Here is an 18,536-nt window from a genome sequence, read left to right as displayed (position 1 = left end):
GATCAGTTGACTCATTGGAAAAGACTCTGATGCTGGGAGGGATTGGGGGCAGCAGGAGAAGGGGACGACAGAGGATGAGATGGCTGGATGGCATCACTGACTCGATGGATGTAAGTCTGGGTGAACTGCAGGAGTTGGTGATGGACAGGGAGGCCTGGCGTGCTGCTATTCATGGGGTCGCAAAGAGTTGGACACAACTGAGCGACTGATCTGATCTGATCTGATTTGAATGTTTTAGTTACCCATTATTGCATAACAATTACCCCAAAATGTTTTCAGTTTAAAACAGTAAATATTCTATTGTATGGAGAAGGCAATGGCAACCCACTCAGGTATTCTTGCCTGGAAAATCCCATGGACTGAGGAACCTGGTAGGTCAGTCTAGGGGGTCGCGAAGAGTCAGACACGACTGAGCGAATTCACTTTTACTTTTCACTTTCATGCACTGGAGAAGGAAATGGCAACCCACTCCAGTGTTCTTGCCTGGAGAATCCCAGGGATGGCAGAGCCCGGTGGGCTGCCATCTCTGGGGTCGCACAGATTCGGACACGACTGAAGTGACTTAGTATGTATGTAGTATGTATTCTATTGTATATCTCAACTGAACATGTGATAATTCAGGAATGTTAAACTTTTTCTTATTGCTGTAGGATAAACATTTGTGTACCTGTAAATCCATAGGTTAAAACTTCATGCCCAATGGGATGGCATTAGGAAGTGGGGCCTTTTGGAGGTGGTTGAATCATGAAGTCAAGCACTCTTAAACGTGATAAAGAGAGCCTGGAAAGCCCCTTCGCCCCTTTGATCGTGTGAGGTTATAGCAGAAATATGACTAGCTAGGAAGTCAGCTCTCAGCCGACACCGATATACTAGTGCTTTGGTCTTGGACTTTCAGCCTCCAGAGCCATGAGAAATATAAGTTTGCTGATTATCACTCACTTAGTTTATGATATTATTGTTATAGCAGCCCAATGGACTAAGACATCTGTTCATACAGCATAGACTAAGTTATTATTCAGCTGTGAAATGGGCTGTCTAGGGGATGTAGGATGACTTCATTCACCTGATTGGTACCCCAGAGTGAATGATTTCAAAGCCAGGCTCAGGTGGAATTGTGTACCAAAAATTTACATCTGATGATGATTTAGCATTTCCATAGAGGGTGTTCCAGGGGTGAGGCAATGGAAGTTACCCATATCTTGAAGCTTGTATTTGAAAAAGGCACAGTGTCACTTCTAATGCCTTCTTCCAGTCACACAAGTAACATGAACCAGCCCAGGATTCAAGAATATGTCTTAGTGAAAGTGGGGAACTTTTGGCCATTCTAATCTACTATATACATTTCTACTCGTTTACTGTTAGAAATTTTTTATCCTTGCTGTTGCTGCTAAGTTGCTTCAGTTGTGTCCAACTCTTTTGTGACCCCATGGACTGTAGCCTGCCAGGCTCCTCTGTCCACGGGATTCTCGAGGGCTCTGGAGTGGGTTGCTGTGCCCTCCTGCAGGGATCTTTCTGACCCAGGGATCAAACCCGCATCTCTTACATCTCCTGCACTGGCAGGAAGTTTCATTACCACTAGAGCCATCTGGGAAGTCTATATCCTTATGGTCCCTCAAATTTATTTATTCCATTTATCCCCACTGCTGCATTCTTACTCAGGTTTTCAGAATATACATTTAATGAAGCTAAATTGTAATCAGAGTAACCTTGCTGAAACCATTCAACAGTTATTCATCACTAATGGAGAAATGAAGGGACAGGGAGGCCTGGTATGCGTCAGTCCACAGTGTGGTAAAGAGTTGGACACAACTGGGAAACCGAACAACAATGGAGAAATACCAAAACTCTCAGCAAATCATATCACTTCCATGATCTCACTAGTTATCCAATGCTATTTCTTAACTTGCCAAACTTTTTCCTAGCTTGAAGTGAAGTGAAGTGAAGTCGCTCAGTTGTGTCCGACTCTTTGCGACCCTGTGGACTGAAGCCCACCAGGCCCTCCGTCCATGGGATTCTCCAGGCAAGAATACTGGAGTGGGTTGCCATTTAAAAAACAAAAAACAAAAGAACCACATCTATTTAGAATTTCAAGAAGATAATTTATTCCAACTTATCTATGCTTACCTTTCAAGACTTTGTTCTAGTTTGACTCGTTTGAATCCTTTACTGAAAACTTTCAATTCTAAAGAAAATATTACTACACTCTTGTTTGTACTGCAGTCACTGTGTGCGTGTGCTTGCTGGTGTAGTCAGTTCAGTCATCTCTGATTCTTTGTGACCCCATGGACTGTAGCCCACTAGGCTCCTCTGTCCATGGGATTCTCCAGGCAAGAATACTGGAGTGGGTTGCATGCCCTCCTTCCTGACCTAGGGACTGAACTCTTATGTCACCTGTATTGGCAGGTGGGTTTTTTTTTTTATCACTAGCCTCACATGGGTTTATTGTAAATATTTCTATCATCTTGATTTCTTTGCATTTATCTTATTTTTTAGTCTTTAATCTCATTGAAAGAAGGTACTATGTTATTATATCTTAGGTGCAAAGGATTATCCCTTGTCTAGTATGGATTCCTTTGTCAATGCCTAAAAATTGTTAATTAGATAAATAGACACAGAATGATGACTAGCCATTTCCTACCTTTAAGCTGAATCAAGCAAATATGTTATCAGGAAGCAAACAAAAGTGGAGGAGGAAAAAAGTAAACCACAAAAATTAGGGCTTCAAAAAAGAATGAAAAATTCAAGGCAAACTATAAGGCTTGGGCTGAAATATTGACTCCAGAATGTGAATAGGAATGAATAAAATTTTAAACTTCTGAAAGAATGAGGCTCTCTGGCAACAGCTAATGTGAATGCACTACTTTTTGCTCAACTTGAGTTACTGACATAACTCAAGTTATACAGAGAACTAGGTAAGCATATGTTTGTATTCTATGTAAACAAAAGAATGACCCAAATTAATCTAACTGATTGTTACTTTTTAGTTTCAGATAACAAGCACTTCCATTCTAAGTTTAGCTAAAAGGTAGAATGAATTGTACCCTATATCTCAGGGATAAAGAAAAGGGTAGATCAACTCCGAGGACAACCTGGAACCAAGGAGTTGAAAATGACCAGAACTCTACTCTCTTTTTCTATCTCTTAAAATATACTCCTTTGCAGGTTGTCTCCATTTTCTCTGGCCAACTCCTCTGTTAGGTAGGATATAGGGCTGCTAAGAGGCCCCCGGCTTTCTTTTTGATTATATCACCACCCAGGAGATGTTAGAAGTTTTGTTGTTGTTGTTGTTTGTCTGCTTCAGTGCTAAATTCAAACATCCTGAAACACATCAATAGGTGCAAATAAGGACACGTGCTCATTTCAAGACCAATCAACAATTGAGGTGGGAGAAATATGTTTTGCACAGCTTAGTGCAGGTGCCAACTTTGAATCAATCATTAATGGAAAGGAAGGCTAGTCTTTTATACAAAGATAGCAATTCTCATTGAAATTATTATATGTAGTTGAAATAAGGAAAAAAGTCTTTTCACAAAATGAAAATTATTATAGAAAGACTGATTTGCATTATATACTTTGTGATGAAATTTCTTTGACTTAATAACAATGACACAAAAAAACAATAATTTCAAAGAAATAAGACTTTTCCCCTCTCCTTAATAACAAAGTTATGCACTAGCATCATATTGTCATTCCATAGTGACCTTGATGATCTAGGCTCCTCACATCTTTCTCTTCTTGCATCCTTATCCTGCAGTTTCCATTTGCAACCTCTCTTTGTTCTCATAAGATGATTGGTGGAGCTCCAATAGTCATGTATGTGATCTATATATAATGAAGGGAGACATTAGCAAGAGTGAAAGAAGAGATTTGTCATTAGAGACACATTTAGGATCATTCTTAGAAGTCATACTCAAAGCTAGTAATTTTTTACTGGGCTACCTTCTAAAAATTTCGGGAGGTAATTCCCTTGTGGTCCAGTGCTTAGGACTCTGCACTTTCACTTCCAGGCCCAGGTTCAGTTCCTGGTTGGAGAACTTACATCTTGCAAAATAAAATAAAATAATAAAATTTCAGGAATCCATTATAAAAAGAACTACATTGGATATTATATAAGCAACTAGCAATCTCTGCCACAGGTCTCTTAGAGGTAAATTTTAAGTGTATGTGAAAATAAGACACAAATTAAACTATAAATCCAAGGAATTTATTATTTGCTATTCTAAAATATGTCATAGTCTGTGTCTGGTACTTGCTCTGGGTCTTAGGATAAGTGAATAGAATCAGCATTCCCTACTATTGGCAAACTATCAGTGGTTCATGATCACGAACATGTGTACGTGTGCAAGAATGGCTAAATATCAAGAGAGCTATAGATAAACTTGATTTTCCAATTTTATTCATTCAATGCCTTTTATGAAGATGGAGGCAAACCACCCTAAAATTTCTATATTTTCTCTTTCAATAAAGGAAGGAAAAGCTACATGAAACACGGCTGGTTTTTGTGCCAACAAGTATGTTTTTCTTTTGGCTTTTACTTTTGTGTTCATTCAGAGATACAAAGAATTTATAAACATTTCCAAATGTGTTTCAAGTACTGTAACTAAGTGATGAAATTTGAAGATACCAGTAAGAAAGAAATTTTGCACATGCCGTAGTCTTTAAAAGTAATGGTTAAAAATAAATATTTTGGATACAAAGGTGATCAAATTTTTTTCTGGCTTATTATTATTTGATCCTGGATATTTGTTGGGAGGTTTTTGATGACTGATTCAGTCTCCTTAATCTACTTAGATCTTCATTACCTTCTTGAAAAGAAACAGCCTTGGATGATTGTATGGTTCTAAGAATTTTTCAATTTGTTCCAGGATGTCCAGTTTGGTCATATATAATTGTTAATAGTAGTCTCTTATGATATTTTGTATTTCTGAAGTGTTGGTTGTAATATATCCTCTTTCATTTTCAGGCAAGAATACCAGAGTGGGTGGCCATTCCCTTGTCCAGGGGACATTCCCGACCCAGAGATTGAACCCAGATCTCCTGTATTGCAGGCAGACTGTCATCTGAGCCACCAGGGAAGCCCCACATATATTGAGCTCATTGATCTCATCTATTATATTTTAATATCTATTTCATTTATTTACCCTTCTACTAACTTTGGGTTTTGTTATTTTTTTCTAATTTCTGAAGAGAACAGAAATTAGAATTTACTTGCTGATAATGTCACCACCCTATAAAGCTTTCTAAATAATGAGATAAGTTATTTTAAAATTATTCATCGCTGGAAAGAGTTCAAGGTCTACTGAATTGCCCTTCACCAACAGAAGACTCAGCATTCCTGATGTCCATTCAAACTACCGATAATGATTAATTTGTCCAGTACCTAGACAGAGGAAGACAGAGGTCTTCAAGTCGCAGGTTACATTCACATATTTTGCAAACAATCAGGGATCAGAAAAGTACATTTTCTGACAGGAATGTTGCAGCTTAGAGCCAATGCATTCCACTACAGGGAATGAAGACAAAGGATTCCTACAGTCATTCTTTCATGAGTAAATTGGTACCAAATACAAGAAAGAAATTGGCATGCATGGTGACAAAAGGAGTGAAAAATCGTTCCTTCTTCCAGATTCGTATACCCAAAGATTTACTTGGATTTATTTCTTTTACTTCTGGAGTAAAAGAATTGACCTCAGATTAAACTCTAGCAGAAAGAGTAAGGGAGACCTGTGTGAAGCTTTATTACAAATATCAGTGTATTTCTGGAGATGGTGTGTGTGTGTGTGTGTGTGTGTGTGTGTGTGTGTGTGTGAAAACATCATATATGGTTCTCTACATGGGTGCAATAGCAAAATACATTGGGTGGAAAAAAGTAAGAATATCATTCCTTTCTCACTCAGTGCAGCTGTAGAACCTGGACAGAATGCTTAGAGAAACTATTTGAGAATTCTGAAAAGGAAATAGCAGCCAGCAGACTGTAGAAGAAGCATAGAATTCAAAATCATATCAGACTGGCAGTGGGTTTGCTATTTTTTCCTTCCAATATTCTTCAGATTGGATTTAACATGGCTGAAAAGCCAGAAACAGGCACTGGCCCTGCAAGAGAAAGCTCCAACAAAACTCCTATACTTCTGTGAGTAGTTGGAATGGGTTTTCCTAACTTTTGGAGAGAGTGTGAGAAATGGTTCATTGTCATTTTTCTTTTTCCTTTTAAAATTAATTTTTGTCTCAACTACCAGGCTTTCCCATGGCATTTTTGTCCTGGGCATCTTTAAGAGTCTATATCTGTGAAAGAGAGAAACCTTCCTTCCAACTGAAGGAACTGCGCCTCCAAGAGTATAGCGCATACCTCTGGTGTTTTTCTTTCTCTTTCTAGCTTCTTGCAGCTGCTGCTGCTGCTGACAAGTACTCATCGTGTCTGACCCTTTGCAACCCCATGGACTGTAGTCTGCCAGGCTCCTCTGTCCATGGGATTTCTCAGGCAAGAATACTGGAGAGGGTTGCCATTTCCTTCTCTAAGGGATCTTCCTGACCCAGGGATTGAACCCACGTCTCCCACATTGCAGGTTGATTCTTTACCATCTGAGCCCACATACACAGCAGAACAATGTTAAAAACAAAAAAAACAAACCCTGCTTTCTGACAAGAAGACCAAAAATAGGAGCCCAGGGTCCCAGAAAATACCAGAGAAGTTATGGAGAGAGAATAGTTTGGGAAAGTGATCCATTTGTTTTGTTTATGAGCTTCTGTACTTACTCCTATTATGTATATTCATGGATCCAACCCTAAGGAGCATACCATAGATGTTGAGAACTAAACTTAAAGAAGGACTGCTGCTTAGGTCAAAGACTATACACTGGGTAGTGCATATGTGTGACTGATCTGAAAAGCACTGTGGACACTGACACTTCACCCCACAGATAGGAATTAAAGTAGTGATCTGAACACAATTGGGCCAATTGCTTGTTAAAACAAAATGATCAATATCCTTTATGGGATTTAAATGAGATCCAGTGTCTCATAACACAATATTAAAAATGACTGGGGATAAAAATTGAACTTAATCAGTATCAGTTCAGTTCAGTCATTCAGTTTGTGTCCAACACTTTGCGAACCCATGGAGTGCAGCATGCCAGGCCTCCCTGTCCATCACCAACTTCCAGAGTTTACCCAAACTCATGTCCATTGAGTTGGTCATACCATCCAACCATCTCATCCTCTGTCATCCCCTTTTCCTCCTGCATCTTTTCAAGCATCAGGGTCTTTTCAAATGAGTGGGGTGGCCAAAGTATTGGGGTTTCAGCTTCAACATTAGTCTTACCAGTGAACACCCAGGACTGATCTCCTTTAGGATGGTGTGGTTGGATTTCCTTGTAATCCTAGGGACTCTCAAGAGCCTCCTCCAAGACCACAGTTCAGAAGTATCAGTTCTTTGGTGCTCAGTTTTCTTTATAGTCCAACTCTCACATCCATACATGACCACTGGAAAAACCATAGCCTTGACTAGATGGACTTTTGTTGGCAAAGTAATGTCTCTGCTTTTTAATGTGCTGTCTAGTTTGGTCATAACTTTCTTTCCAAGGAGAAAGCCTTTTCATTTCATGGCTGCAGTCACCATCTGCAGTGATTTTGGAGCCCCCCAAAATAAAGTCAGCCACTGTTTCCACTGTTCCTCATCGATTTCCCATGAAGTAATGGGACCAGGTGCCATGATCTTATTTTTCTGGACGTTGAGCTTTAAGCCAACTTTTTCACTCTCCTCTTTCACTTTCATCAAAAGGCTCTTTATTTCTTCTTCGCTTTCTGCCGTAAGGGTGGTGTCATCTGCATATATTAGCTTATTGATATCTCTCCCAGCAATCTTGATTCCAGCTTGTGCTTCATGCAGCCCAGTGTTTCTCATGATGTACCCTGCATATAAGTTAAATAATCAAGGTGACAATATACAGCCTTGACATACTTCTCTAGTAAAAGACATTCAACAGATGTCAAAGCTGAAATGACAAATATATTGAAATTACCTGGCATAGACATTAAAAAGCAGTTATGGCATCACTGACTCGATGGACATGAGTCTCAGTGAACTCCGGGAGTTGGTGATGGATGGGGAGGCCTGGCGTGCTGCGATTCATGGGGTCACAAAGAGTCGGACACGACTGAGCGACTGATCTGATCTGATCTGATCTGATTACAAAAATACTCCAGTAGGTAATGTGACCCTTTTGGAATGAATGGAAAAGTAGAAATATCATTGAAGAAGTTCCAAGTATTGGAAGCCAATAGAAATACTTCAATTTAACTGTATAGTAACTGGAATAAGGTCTCTGGTTGGACTCAACAGACAAATGGAAACGACTAAGGAAAGAGTGAATTTGAAGATGTATATAATGGAAATTATCTAATTTGAACAAAATAGAAAAAAAAAAGATTTAAAAAAATGAAATGAACTTCAGAGACCTCTGGGGCCATATTGAATGTTCTCACATTCATGTCTTCACAATCTCAGAAAGAAAGAAGTGTTCAGTGACAAAAAGAAAAAGAAATGAAGAGGCTGAACATTTCCAAAATTTAGTGAATGATGTAAACCTACAGATTCAAGAAGCTCAGTGAATCAAGAAGACATCCATTCCCAGTTACATAATAGTCAAACTACTGAAAACTGAAGACAAGAAATGTATCTTGAAAGCAGTCAGAGGAAAATGGGACATTATTCACATGAAGGAAATGACATGAATGACTATGAATGTCTCATCAGAAGCCACAGAGGCCAGAATTAAGTGGACAAACATTTGCAAAGTACTTCAGCACTTTCTTTCAAGAAAGTAACTGCCCAGAATTCTATATCCTATATCTATATCTTTCAGGAGTGAAACAACATAAAATCATTCTCAAGTGTAGAAAATCTTAGAGAATTTTTTGGTCAGTAGACATACTCTCAAGTAATTGCTTAAATAATTATTTCAGACAGAAAGATAATGCTACCAAAATCTACTTAAAATATTAGAAATGAAAGAATAGCAACTGAAATAATAAGTGTACAGGAAATAAAATGAAAGTGTCTTTTCTTTCATATTTCCTTATTATGTGTGTTATGGTTGAGAACAAAAACCATAAAATTGTCTGATGAAATTCAATGCATATCAATATTTTATATAAGTACACAAAATGGGTAGAATAAAGAGATCTATATTGTGGTAAGTCTTCTATGTTTCACTTGAGGTACTAAACAATTGATTCCAAATAGACTGAAAAGTTAAATAATTATTGCAATCTCAAGAACAATTGTTGAAAAAAATATGCAAAACTATATTTAAAAAAAATAATAAGCACACTGAAGATGCTCAAATAGCCCAAAAGAAGGTAGGAAGGAATGAATGAATGGAAAATAGATGAAATAGAGAGGATAGAATTTTCAGAATGAATGTATAAGATTAATCCTTTCTCCAAATCATTTTCCCAAAATGAAATGATAAGTCACATGAAATTATTAAAGAATAGCCTTTTAAAGAGGAAAATCAATGGAAGTCATATAGCAAAATGGAAAGTGTTGACTCAAGAAAATCTACTGAATCTCAGTAGTAACAGTGGGACGACTCTTTAGTCACCTCAGTTCAGTGACACAAAAGTGATGCAAAGATGATGAGTGGGGACTGCTTTTATTTGGAGAAGAATGCTGGAAATGCTGGGACCTGCAAAGATGTTAAAACACATAGAGATTTCAGTGGCAGAAAGTTAGGGAAGACCAACAATAGCCCAGCTTTGGTGGCTCAGTGATAAAGAATCTGTCTGCAAAACAGGAGATGAAGGTTCCATCCCTGGGTAAGGAAGAACCCCCAGGAGAAGGAAATGGCTACCCACGCCAGTATTCTTGCCTGGGAATCCCACGGACAGAAGAGCCTGGTGGGCTACAGTCCATGGGGTTACAAAAGAATCAGACACAACTCAGCAACTAAATGAAAACAACAGCCTAGCTAGCTTGTACTTTTGATACTAGTTGGGATGAGTGGCAGACCAGGAGACCCACCAGATATTTAGCAGAGAGATTTGGGGACCAAGACAGGCAAAGCAAGTGTTGATAAAAACCTTGAGCTTGAAGGCTGTAGCATAGTCAAGTCTGCATGCAGCCAAAGTGCTAACTATCCTCAGTGAGCTAATTGTACCTGTTGGGATGTGAGACCTTGAAAACACAGACAGTTTAAAAAAGATAAAGTAAGTGCTTTTAAATTGTCTTAGGTGGCTCAGTGGTAAAGAATCCTCCTGCCAATGCAGGAGAAGTGAGTTTGATCCCTGGGTTGGGAAGATCCCCTGCAGAAAGAAATGACAATCCACTCCAATATTGTCGTCTGAGAAATCCCATGGATGCAGGAGCTTGGTGGGCTAAACTCCATGGGGTTGCAAGAGAGTTGGACACAACTTAGAAACTGAGCCTGAACTTTAAATACATTGGGATTTTTTTTTAATATAATTGTTTAATCTTTATTAATTTCATGTACTATTCTCTTTTTTGACTTAAATTAACACTATATCATCTGATATCATCTTAAAAATCCAAATTATTTAGTACTTTTATTTAAAATAATATTTTTTTGAAATTAAGGAGTATTTTCTATTGGTGAAGTAAAAACTATCCAATAATCTATGTCATTAATTTTCCCCTCAGATTTCTTAAGTGACTGAATTTAATAAAAAATAATTTAATTATTTAAGAAATATTCTTATAAACCAAAAGTGACTTGAAAAAGTAGAGGGAGAAACAACTTCACATCCGACTGCATTGGAGCTTATTAAGTGGAATACTCACATTTTGCTGGAACTAGAGAAGTGGAAAAAGATGATTTGTAAACAATAGTTGTGAGGAATTGCAAACTTTAGAATAAAATATTGCTACCAAATAAAGATAATTCAGAGGGCTTACTCAGCACTACATTTGATACTACTACAAAGCGACATCAAAATATCACTTTGGCACTGTGATTGCAGACAAGCCCATTATCTTGCTAATCTGCCTTGTCAACTTTCAGTTATCTAATGACAAATTATCAATTACAAATGTCCTGTCCCCATTTTTTCTATTATTTCTTAATAATTTACCCTATTCAAATTGGAAATCCTTCTTCTATAGGTCTTGCTTTTGTATTTATATACAACCGACTCTTTATGAAATGTATTTCAGAAAATGTAATGATTGGAAAACAACTGTTCTAGGTGCTGTAGGGGAGGAACAGAGATAAAGATAGTGATCTTTGAAAGCAGGTGGAGGTTTGAAATCTAGCTCCACCACTTATGAGTTATGTTACCTTTGATTTCTCTGGGCTTTCTTTATCTTATCCATGAAATGGGAGTATCTACTTCACAGGTTTATAAGAAATTAAGGAAGATAAAAACATGTGTAGTTAGTTGCACAACTCTTGATGGATAAGTAGTTATTGATGCTATAATTAAGCATAAATGATGTGAGGACTTCTCTGTTGTCCACTGGTTAAGAATCCTGTCTGCCAATGCAGGGGACATAGGTTTGATATGGTTGGTGGAGGAACCAAGATCCCATGTGCGTTGGGGAAAGTAAGCCTGCATGCCACAAAGAAAAGATGCTGTGTGCTGCAATCAAGACATCAAGTAAATAAATGAATATTGAAAAATAAATATTTAAAAATAAAGAAACGATGCACCTCAAGGTTTTCAAGGAATGCGTATGCTGAGATGCTGTTTAGTTTATCAGTTCTTTTGAATTTCTTATGTTTTTCCCCAGTGGCAGGATTATAATCTACTCAATAATAGTAGTGCTGCGTTTAAGTAATTTGCATCTTTGCATGTTATTTTCTCAAAACATGTATGGTTTAGCAGTAAATATACAGTATTTATGCACCAAAGCAGGCTTCCCTGGTGGCTCAGTCAGTAAAGAATCTGCCTGCAATGCAGGAGACCTGGGTTTGATCCCTAGGTCAGAAAGATCCTTTGGAGAAAGAAATGGCCACTTTAGTGTTCTTGCCTAGAGAATCCCATGGATAGGAATCTGGCAATCTACAGTCCGTGGGATTGTAACAGTTGGAACCACCACCACCATGTACCAAAGAAATTCATAAAGGAAGTTGTCACATCCCGTAAGAGTCAAAAGCTCTCAAAAGCTAAATTGTCTGAAAGGTTGACTGATGATGGTATGTTTGCATATGTACACAGATATACGCAAAACTGGAATATATAGACATAACTAAATACAGTGCACTGGAGACATGAGTGTATTTAATTCTCTATTTTTTAAAACAAACAAACTATAGCCTTAAATCTATTCACAAAGCACACAGAGTAATTATGCATTCACACTTAAACAACATGAATAGTGTCCTAACCAGAGAACAATTGTCTCTCAAATTGCCATTTCCCTACTTCGAGCCTATTTCTGATGGCTCGGCAGCAGCTGTATGTGTGGAGTTCAGCCAAGATGTTCTCAAGTGTGGAAAGTGGCCCAGATGTCACTGCTACTGCTGGAGAGAGAGATAATCCAGAGGTTGTCATCTGGGCATTAATACTGCCAAAATTGTTGCCTTGGCCACAGCTGTTGGCTTTCCTGCTGGAAGATGATGGAGCAAGAAAACATTTGAAGGTCTTGCCAAAACAGTGGGAGACAGCCACAAAATAAGTACACACTGGTGTAAAAGTCCCTGCTCAATTTGTTTGTCACAAATCTGATATAAAATGAATTGCTGGATTAATGGCAACACTATATTTACATGTGTAGACTTAATTGTTATACACTTCTTTATAGTATCAAAGGCATAATTTCAAAGTTCATAAAGACCTGACCAGCTGTTGGTTGAATTTATTAATGATCCATTGCAACATCATGTTAATCTAAAAGATTCTAGTGTTTCAATATTGAACTTTTTAAGACGTAGGTCCCAAAGTGTACACTCTTTTCCTCCATGCTTCACTAAACTTCACATTTTTTTTGTAAACAATTTCCTATATTTGTATCTTCTATAGTGTCTAACAAACTTCATTTCTTGTAGCAGATGTTCAATGCCTGCTGTTAAGGTGATGTAAACTGAATGTTTAATTGAACTGAATAAAATTGAATCAAATGATATTCAGTGCTACTATGTGCTATCTTTTGGTCTTTCATTTTCCATGACCTCACACTGGCAAATATATCATATTGTCAGTCACATATAGGGCTTTTTTTCTGTAAATATCAATATACAAGAAAAGAACTGAGGAAAAATCGAAACAAGTGTTGGCCATATGCCTGGGTTAATGTGCTGATGCAGATATTCATGTTAATTCATTTATTTTTTGATTCTTATATAATGTGTAGATAAATGACAGCAAGTATTATGCAACAAATATCTATTATGATTAAAAATAATAAAATTCTATCTTAGAAGTAATAAGGGAAAAATAATATTTTCTCATGGATATGAATTATCCCACTTTATTTAGGGCTTCCCTGTTGGCTCAGTGATAAAGAATCCACCTGCAAATGCAAGAGACACAAGTTTGATCTCTTGGTTTCGAGAAGATCCCCTGGAGAAGGAAATAGCAACCCACTCCAGTATTTTTGCTTGGGAAATCTCATGGACAGAGGAGACTAGCAGGCTACAGTTCATGGAGTCTCAAAGAGTTGGACATGATTTAGTGACTAAGCAGCAGCATTTATTCAGTAAGCTTGTATTGAGCAAAACTTAGTCTCCTATACAGTAATAAATAGATAAATATAAGATGGTCTTTCCTTTCAAAGGACTCCTAGTTGGATGGAATATTCATATATAAATATGGGTAAATTATAATATGGCAAGGATTGTGATAGAAATACACACAGGGAATGTGCTTGGAAAGAAAAGTTTGAGAAGGATTAATGGAAGATGAGACTTGAACACATTATTAAAAGAAATATAGAATGAATCTAGATAAGGAATGGAAAGAATTTTTGAGAAAAGGGCAAAATATATAAAGTCAGAAAACATGAAACTGCCTATCCAGATCACTGACGTGCAGGTGTTTCGGCTAGTATTAATCAGTGTTTTTTTTCTCCTCTCCTTTTTCTTCCATTATATGATGCAGAATTTTAATTCAAACAGTCGTAAGTAAAAAAGAGACTTTTTGCTCTTATTCAAACGTTGAAAATCACAAACTTCCTAGTATAGCTCAAACCAAGGATAGAAGTTCCTTCTTTAAATTTACTGCTGCTGCTGCTAGGTCGCTTCAGTCGTGTCCGACTCTGTGCGACCCCAGAGACAGCAGCCCACCAGGCTTCCCTGTCCCTGGGATTCTCCAGGCAAGAACACTGGAGTGGGTTGCCATTTCCTTCTCCAATGCATGAAAGTGAAAAGTGAAAGTGAAGTCGCTCAGTCGTTCCCGACTCTTAGCGACCCCGTGGACTGCAGCCTACTAGGCTCCTCTGTCCATGGATTTTCCAGGCAAGAGTACTGGAGTGGGGTGCCATTGCCTTCTCTGCTTTAAATTTACAGTTTCTTGTATTTTTGTTTCATATTCTCAAAATGCAGAATAACATCAGACGGTTAAGATATTCCAAGAGTAAGAGAGTGTTCCACAGAAGTTCCAGCTAGGGAAAAAAAAAAAATTAGGTAGAGACATTGATTAGATCTATTTGAGCCATATGCCAGCTGTTGTTCAGTTGCTAAGTCGTGTCTGACTCTGAGACCCCATGGACTGCAAGACACCAGGCTTCCCTGTCCTTCACCCTCTCCCAGAGCTTGCTCAAACTCATGTCCATTGAGTTGGTGATGCCATTCAACCATCTAATCTTCTATCATCCCCATCTCCTCCTGCTTTCAATCTTTTCCAGCATTAGGGTCTTTTCCAATGAGTCAGTTCTTCGAATCAGGTGGGCTAAGTATTGGAGCTTCAGCTTCAGCATCAGTCCTTCCCATGAATATTTGGGGTTGATTTCCTTTAGGACTGACTGGTTTGATTTCCTTGCAGTCGAAGGGACTCTCAAGAGTCTTCTCCAGCACCACAATTTGAAGACGCTCAGCCCTCCCTACTTTTTTTTTTTTTAAGCCTTTTTTATTATCCAATTCTCACATCCATACATAAGGGGCACTCAGCAACCCACCCCCCCCTTTTAAAGCCATTTTTATTATCCAACTCTCACATCCAAAACTATGGAAAAACCATAGCTTTGACTATATGGAACTTTGCAGGCAAAGTAAAGTCTTTGCTTCTTAATATGCTGTCTAGGTTTATCATAATTTCTCTTCCAAGGAACAAGAGTCTTTTCATTTCATGGCTGCAGTCACCATCTGCAGTCATTTTGGAGCCCAAGAAAATAAAGTCTGTCACTGTTTCCATTGTTTTCCCATCTATTTGTCATGAAGTGCAAATGCCAATACCTGGATATATCTTTGAGGTCAAGAAGGGGCACAATATGACTGGCTCTGTTTTTCTTATTTAACGAATCTCTCTGTGTACATGTGTGCTAAGTTGCTTCAGTCATGTCTGACTCTTGCAACCCTATGGACTGTAGCCTGCCAGGCTCCTCTGTCCATGGAGATTCTCCGGGCAAGAATACTGGAGTGGGTTGCCATACTCTCTTCCCAGAAACCTCTCTGATCATAGAGTAATTGATGACATTGATCAAAATCATATGGAAATCAGGAAGATAAGTCTCTTCTAGAGGATGGGAAAATGATGCCCACAAATAGAGGAGGACAGAATGCTGTTCTAATAAAGATATTATATGTGCATCCTATTCTATCAAAGAGTTTGGATTTTTTTTTTTTCCCCTTTAGACCATGTGAAACCATTGAAGTGTTTTGCTCTGAGGAGTGATTCATTTGTTTGTCTCTTTTGTAGGAGGTGCCTGAGTCATCCTGGTGGGAGATGATGAGAGATTCTATACAGACAGTAGCTATAGATATAGATGTAGGGAATATATTTAAGAAATGGGAAGAATATATGTTGTAGCAGTAATTGATTGGGATATAGGTGTGAAAAAGCAGAAGGTGGTATAGGAAAAGGGGGGAAACTTATTCAATTACTAATTTAAGTTAATTTTATGTTGAAATACCTTATAATCATCCCTTCTTTTAAACTCTATAGTTACTTTATTTAATTGAGCCTTCATCATCTCTTTTCCCTGGAATATTACAATAGTCTTTTCAGCAATTTGTTTGCTTCCAGTATCTTATCTTTCTAGTTTATTTTCATTCTGTAATTCAGGATATCTTCCTAAAGTAATCTGATCTCACTTTTCCTTATTTTAGAAACATCAGGTGTTACTTGGAAACCTAAGATTGGAAGATCTTAATTTTTCAAGGTGGCATACAGAATCTTCCATAAGCAAGTCTTAATCTGCCCTGTGAATAACTATTAACCCAATCGAGCAGAAATTAAAAGCAATACACCTTCTCAGCACAACTTTCTATTTTTCAGTGTTCTCCAGCTGGAAGTCCATAATTTGTTTTTCCCTATAATCACTACCAAGAGTCTGAATCTCTACCAAGGTTTAGGATTTGAAAATAAGAGACAGTAATGCTGAAGAATGTTCAAAATACCATAAATGCACTCATTTCACATTCTATGCTCAAAAGCCTTCAAGCAAGGCTTCAGCAGTATGTGAACCAAGAATTTCCAGATGTACAAGCTGGGTATAGAAAAAGCAGAAGAACCAGAGATCCAATTGGCAACATTCATTGGATGATGGAGTAAGCAAGGGGATTCAAAAAAAAAAATTACTTCTTCATTGACTACACCAAAGCCTTTGACTGTGTAGATCACAATGTATTGTGAAAAGTTCTTAAAGAGATGGCTGTATGCAGGTCAAGGAGCAGCGGTTAGAACCAGGCATGGAACAGCTAACTGGTTCAAAATTGGGAAACTAGTATCAAAAGGCTGTATATTGTCACCCTTCTTTTTAATTTCTATGCAGAGTACATCATGCAAAATCCTGGACTGGATGAATCGCAAGCCTGAATCAAAATTGCTAGGAGAAATATTAACAACCTCAGGTATGCAGATGATAATACTCTAACAGCAGAAAGTGAAGAAGAACTAAAGAGCCTCTTGATGATAGTGAAAGAGGAGAGTGAAAAAATTAGCTTGAAACTCAACTTGAAAGAAACTAAGATCATGGCATCTGGTCCCATTACTCCATGACAAATAGAAGGGGAAAATTGGAAGCAGTGACAGATTTTATTTCCTTAGAATCCAAAGTCACTGCAGATAGTGACGGCAGTTGTGACAGTAAAAGATGTTTGTCCTTGGAAGGAAGCTATGACGAACCTAGGCAGCGAATTAAAAAGCAGAGACATTGTCTTGCCAAGACAGGTCCGTATAGTCAAAGCTGTTATTTTTCCAGTAGTCATGTATGGATGTGAGAGTTGGACCATAAAGAAGGCTGAGTGCCAAAGAATTGATGCTTTCAAACTGTGGTCTTGGAGAAGACTCTTGAGGGTTCCTTGGACTGCAAGAAGATCATACCAGTCAATCCTAAAGGAAATCAAGCCTGAATATTCATTAGGACTGATGCTAAAGTTGAAGCTCTAACACTTTGGTCACCTGATAGGAAGAGGTGACCCATTGGAATAGACCCTGATGCTGGGAAAGATGGAAGGCAAAAGGAGAAGGGGGCGACAAAGGGTGAGATGGTTAGATAGCATCACCAACTCAATGAACAGGAATTTGAGCAAACTCTGGGAGATAGTGGAGGACAGTGGAGATACTGGAGGATAGTGGAGGAACCTGGCATACGGCCATCCAAGGGGTCACAAAGAATCAGCATGACAGAGTGACTGCGCAGCAGGATCAACAAATAAAAGAAATTAGAGAAAGAAGAATTGGAAGAAGGAAGTCTTATTATAATTTCTCTAGTAGAAGCAAGCACAAATATGAGCTCTATCAGACATGAAATTTTTCCTGGAGTTTCTGAAAGTTTTCTTGAAAATCTGCCTAATATCTGGAGCCAGATGTATTTTGTGGCCAAAATTTTTTTTTTGGTTTATGAATCATCATGACGTCCTAACTGTTAGTGGCAAATCGGAGAGCCACATCAGATTTTCCTGAATCTTGAAACATCTAGCCTTTTCATCAGTTTTTAAAAAATATCTGTTTTACTGTGTTAAATCTTTTTCCACTTGAAATATCTAGAATGGTTACCATCATCCTCACCAAACACAAACTGAGAATTTTATTATCATAAGTAGTTTCATGAAACCAATGAAGGATTCTGGGATTTATTATTTGATGCTTTTATATTTAAAAACAGGGATGAAATCACTGCCAGTGGAAAACAGGATACTGATACTGTGTTGCAGTGGCAATACTGTTACTTATCTGTTACAGCTGGTGTGTAGTGAAGTGCTTGCTGTATGCACTGTTTGATAGTCTAAGTGGCAGGAGCAATAGAGCATTGCCATAATGAGAACTATATCTAGCTGCTTCTGGCTTCACTGAAGAGTTTATAGAGTGAAGATGGAAAATACAAGCCTATAATCTCTGCTTAAGTCATGTGCAAGGAAGTAGAGGACATATACATTTGACCTTGAAAGAATTTTTTTAAACTTTCTAGCCAAAGGACTAAA

General features: G+C 38.0%; 1 long non-coding RNA gene across 1 annotated transcript in view; it reads left to right on the top strand.

The window, feature by feature from the left end:
• Positions 1-5,221, top strand: part of LOC129627237 (uncharacterized) — a 66,218-nt gene extending 60,997 nt beyond the window's left edge. The window contains exon 3 of the long non-coding RNA XR_008702502.1: positions 4,964-5,221. This is a non-coding gene — a long non-coding RNA (uncharacterized LOC129627237). The remainder of the gene's footprint in view (positions 1-4,963) is intronic.
• The last annotated feature ends 13,315 nt before the right edge of the window (positions 5,222-18,536 follow it).

The sequence above is a fragment of the Bubalus kerabau genome, chromosome 14 (assembly GCF_029407905.1).
Source record: "Bubalus kerabau isolate K-KA32 ecotype Philippines breed swamp buffalo chromosome 14, PCC_UOA_SB_1v2, whole genome shotgun sequence".
Classification (NCBI taxonomy): domain Eukaryota; kingdom Metazoa; phylum Chordata; class Mammalia; order Artiodactyla; family Bovidae; genus Bubalus; species Bubalus kerabau.
Note: the sequence above shows the minus strand (reverse complement) of the source record. Positions and strands in the feature narration are given on the sequence as shown.